Source organism: Pinus tabuliformis, chromosome 2_1 (genome assembly GCF_031772625.1).
Source record: "Pinus tabuliformis cultivar Carrire ecotype Pingquan chromosome 2_1, CPIR1, whole genome shotgun sequence".
In the NCBI taxonomy this organism is placed as follows: domain Eukaryota; kingdom Viridiplantae; phylum Streptophyta; class Pinopsida; order Pinales; family Pinaceae; genus Pinus; species Pinus tabuliformis.
In genome coordinates, this window is record NC_142299.1 from 289,203,173 (window position 1) to 289,209,263 (window position 6,091).

A 6,091-nucleotide genomic window follows, 5' to 3' on the forward strand; every position below is an offset into this window, starting at 1 on the left:
TGATGCTATTTATTTAAAATATTAATATTAATATATATCATTAATAATAACAAATTAATATTGGAAATGATATTATTAGTAACATCATTATAATATTAATAATTAAGCAAAGTCTTTCAGTAGAAATCACGTAAGAGAATTTGTTTGGCCGACGTGTTTCGGACCAACAAGTGTGGTTCATCATCAAGCCCAGGTCAATGTTCATCATCTGGTCCTCATGATGAACCACACTTGTTAGTTCGAAACGCGTCAGCCAAAAAATTCTCTTATGTGATTTCTACCGAAAGACTTTGCTTAATTCATTATGGATCATAGAAGCTTGAATATAGAAATATTAATAATGTTTAGAAAAATAATGTTTGTAATGTTATAATGGTGAAATCTAGTTAAATATCCTTAACTATATTGGTTATAATATTAGGTTTAAGTTTAGGTTTTATAATATTGGGTTTAATATTAGACTTATAATATTGGGTTCAATATTAGGATTTATAATTTTGGGTTTTATACTAAGGTTTATCATATTAATCCTACGATTTAATATAAATCCCATGCTTTTATAATCTTGGTCAACCATGGTCCAATCTCACATTGTGAAAAGAATTGTCTCAATATGAAAAACAACAATTGTGAAACCATGGTCAACCATGGTCCAATGTCGCATTCTAACAAAGATTGTCTCAATATAGATATCAACCATGGTCCTATGTCACATTATGACAAACATTGTCTCAATATGAAAATCAACCATTCTCTATCATTATCAACCATAATCCACCATGGTCCAATGTCACATTACAATATTAGTTTTTAATATTAAATTTTAAGTTCTAATATTAGGTTTTATTTTTAATAATATATTTAACAATAATACTAATTTCTACATTTAAATTTTAATAAATATGGTATTTTATTTTAAATTTTCATATTAAATTTTCATAAATATATTATTTATTTTAATCTCCTTATTAAAATAAGTTTAGCATCATTATAATATTAATAATGTTTAGAAAAATAATATTTGTAATGTTATAATGGTGAAATTTGGTTAAATATGCTCAACCATATTGATCAACCATTTTGGTTATAACATTAGGTTTAAGTTTACGTTTTATAATATTGGATTTAAGAATAGGGTTTATAATATTGGCTTCAATACTAAAGTTTATAATTATGAGTTTTATAATATTAATCCGACAATTTAACATAAATCTCATGCTTTTATAATCTTGGTCAACCATGGTCCAATTTCACATTGTGAAAAAAATTGTCTCAATATGAAAACCAACTATTGTGAAACCATGGTCAACTATAGTCCAATGTCGCATTATGACAAATATTGTCTCAATACAGATATCGACCATGGTCCATTATCACATTATGACAAACATTGCCTCAATATAAAAGTCAGCCATGGTCAATCATTGTCAACCACCATCAACCACGGTCCAATATCATATTCTAACAAAGATTGTCTCAATATGAAAATCAACCATGGTCAACCATGACCATCATTGGTCCAACGTCACATTCTGACAAATATTGTCCCAATGTTAAAAGCAACCATGGTCAACCATGTTTATTTTAGGGTTTATAGTATTTATCTAAGAGTTTATATACCTATGGTTTATAATATTGATCCCTTGAGTTTAATAGTATTCCCTTTGGTTTATCAACCTTTGGTTTTTTAGTATTAATCCCTTGGGTTTATAATATCAATCTATTCGGTTCATTAATCCAAGGGTTCATTTCCTAGGGTATAAAATTATTCATACAATTTATAACATTAATCCTTAGGTTTGATATAAATCCCTTGTGTTTATAGTCATAGCCAACCATGGTTCAATGTCCCATTGTGACACATATTTTGTCAATATGAAAATCAACCAGTGGTGGAACGTTGCAATGCGACAAAGGTTGTCTCAATATGAAAATGGACCATGGTCAACAATGTTTATTTTAGGGTTTATATATGTTGGGTCTATAATATTATTCCCTTGGGTTTATATTCATTGTCAACCGTGGACAACCATGGTGCATTATCACATTGTGACAAATATTGTCTCAATATGAAAGTCAACCATGGTCAATAGTGATCGACCTTGGTCCAACATCACATTGTGAAAAGGATTGTGTCAATGTGAAAACTAATCATGGTAAGCCATGGTCAACCATGGTTATTTCAGATTTTAGTGTTCATCATAGGGTTTATATACCTAGTGTTTATAATACTATTCCCTTGGGTTTAATAATATTACCATGGTCAGCCATGGTTCAATGTCGCATTGTGACAAAGATTGTCTCAATATAGATATCAACCATGGTCCAATGTCACATTATGACAAACATTGTCTCAATATCAAAATCAACCATGGTCAACCATTGTCAACCATCATCAACCATGGTCCAATGTCACATTGTGACAAATATTGTCTCAATATGAAAATAAACCATGGCCAACCATGGTCATCCTGGGTCCAACATTGCATTCTGACAAAGATTGTCTCAATGTTAAAATCAACCATGTTTATTTTAGGGTTTACAATATTTATACAAGGGTTTATATACCTATGGTTCATTTTATTGATCCCTTGGGTTTAATATTATTCCCTTAGGTTTGCAAACCCTTGGTTTTTTAGTATTAATCCCTTGGGTTTATTGTTTCCTTGGGTTTATTAATCTAAGAGTTCATATTCCTAGGGTATAAAATTATTCATAGGGTTTATAACATTAATCCTTGGGTTTAATATAAATCCCTCATTTTTATAATCATGGTCAACCATTGTCAACCATGGTCCAAGGTCACATTGTGACAAATATTATGTCAGTATGAAAATAAACCATGGTTGAATGTCGCATTGCGACAAAAGGTTATCTCAATATGAACACGGACCATGGTCAACCATATTTATTTTAGGGTTTATAATATTTATCTTAGGATTTATTTATGTTGGGACTATAATATTAATCCCTTAGGTGTAATAGTATTCCCTTGGGTTTATAATATCAATCCCTTGGGTTTATTAATCTAAGGGTTCATATTCCTAGGGTGTAATCTTATTCATAAGATTTATAATATTAATGCTAAGCTTTAATATAAATCCCTTCCAGGGTTTATATTCATGGTCAACCTTGGACAACCATGGTGCAATGTAACATTGTGACAAAGATTGTCTCAATATGAAAATCAACCATGATCAATAGTGGTCGACCCAGGTCTAACATAACATTGTGAAAATGATTGTGTTAATGTGAAAACCAACCATAGTAAACCATGGTCAATTGTGTTTATTTTAGGGTTTATAGTATTTTTCTTAGGGTTTATAATATTAGTCCCTTTGGTTTAATAATATTCCCTTGTGAATATTATTCCCTTCAAGTTTTAGTATTAATCCCTCAGATTTATTATTTCCTTTCGTATATTCTATCAATATGTCGGGTTTACTAATCTAAGGTTTCATATTCATAAGTTGTGCTATTGTTAATAGTGTTAATAATATAATTCCTTGGATTTAATATAAATCGATTAGGTTTATAATCATGGTTAGCCATGGTGAACCATGGTCCAATGTCACATTGTGACTAAGATTTTCTCAATATGAAAACTAACCATGGTCGTATGTCGCATTGTCACAAAGATTGTCTTAATATAAAAACCAATCATGCTCAAGAATGGTAAACCATTTTCAAACAACACATTGTGACAAAGATTTTCTCAATATGAAAATGAACCATAGTTAACCACGGTCAACCATATTTATGTTAGGGTTTATAATATTTATCTTTGGGTTTATATGCTTTGGGTTTATAATATTAATCACTTGGGTTTAATATTATTGCCTTGCGTTTATAATATCTTAGGGTTTTAGAATTAATCCATTGGGTTTATAATATCAATACCCTGGGATTATTAATCTATGGGTGTATATTCCCATTGGTCAACCATGTTTATTTTAGTATTTAAAGTATTTATATAAGAGTTTATATACCTATTCTTTATAATATTGATCCATTGAGTTTAATATTATTCCTTTGGGTTTATCAACCCTTGGTTTTTTAGTATTAATCCCTTGGGTTTTTTATTTCCTTAGGTTTATAATATCAATCCGTTGGGTTTATTAATCTAAGCATTCATATTCTTAGAGTATAAAATTATTCATAGGGTTTATAACATTAATCCTTGGGTTTAATATAAATCCATTGTGTTTATAATCATGGTCAACCATAGTTCAACATCACATTGTGACATATATTTTGTCAATATGAAAATCAACCATGGTGGAACGTCACATTACAACAAAGGTTGTCTCAATATGAAATGGATCATGGTCAACCATATTTATTTTATGGTTTATAATATTTATCTTAGGGTTTATATATGTTGGGTCTATAATATTAATCCCTTGGGTTTAATATTTTTCACCTGGGTTTGTAATATCAATCCCTTGGGTTTATTAATCTAAGGGTTCATATTCCTAGGGTATAATATTATTCATAAGGTTTATAATATTAATGCTAGACTTTAATATAAATCCCCTAGGTTTATATTCATGGTTAACCATGGACAACCATGTTGCATTATCACATTGTGACAAAGATTGTATCAATATGAAAATCAACCATGGTCATCAATGGTCGACCTTGGTCCAACATCACATTGTGAAAACGATTGTGTCAATGTGAAAACCAACCATGGTCAACCATGTTTATTCCAGGGTTTATTGTGTTTATCTTAGGGTTTATATACCTAGAGTTTATAATATTAGTCCATCGGGTTTAATAATATTACCATGGTCAACCATGGTCCAATGTTGCATTGTGACAAAGATTGTCTCAATATAGATGTCAACCATGCTCCAATATCACATTATGACAAACATTGCCTCAATATGAAAATCAGTCATGGTCAACCATTGTCAACCATCATCAACCATGGTCCAATGTCACATTGTGACAAATATTGTCTCAATATGAAAATCATCCATGGCCAACCATGGTTACCTTGGGTCCAATATTGCACTCTAACACAGATTGTCTCAATGTTAAAATCAACCATGGTAAACCATGTTTATTTCAGGGCTTATATTATTTATCTAATGGTTTATATACTTATGATTTATAGTATTGATCCTGTGGGTTTAATATTATTCCCCTAGGTTTATAAACCCTTTTTTTTACTATTAATCTCTTGGGTTTATTATTTACTTTGGCTTATAATATCAATCCATTGGGTTTATTAATCTAAGGGTTCATATTCCTAGGGTATAAAAGTATTCATAGGATTTATAACATTAATCCTTGGGTTTAATATAAATCCCTTGTGTTTATAATCATGGTCAACCATGGCCAGCCATGGTCCAAGGGCACATTGAGACAAAGATTTTTTCAATATGAAAATCAACCATGGTGGAACGTAGCATTGCGACAAAAGTTGGCTTAATATGAAAATGGACCATGGTTAACCATGTTTATTTTAGGGTTTATAATATTTATCTTAGGATTTATTTATGTTGGGTCTATAATATTAATCCCTTGGGTTTAATATTATTCCCTTGGGTTTATAATATCAATCCCTTGGGTTTATTAATATAAGGGTTCATATTCCTAAGGTGTAATATTATTGATAATGTTTATAATATTAATGCTAGGCTTTAATATAAATCCCTTGGGTTTATATTCATGGACAACTGTGGACAACCATGGTGCAATGTTACATTGTGACAAAGATTTTCTCAATATGAAAATCAACCACGATCAACAATGGTCAACCTAGGTCCAGCATCGCATTGTGAAAAAGATTCTATGAATGTGAAAAGAAACCATGGTCAACCATGTTTATTTCAGGGTTTATAGTATTTATCTTAGGGTTTATATACATAGGGTTTACAATATTAGTTCCTTGTGTTAAATAATATTCCCTTGTGAATATTATTCCCTTTGTTTTTTAGTATTAATCCCTTGGATTTATTATTCCCTTGCATCTATTATATCAATCTGTTGGGTTTACTAATCTAAGGTTTCATATTCCCAAGATGTAATATTTTTCATAGTGTCAATAATATAATTCTTTGGGTTTAATATAAATCCTTTG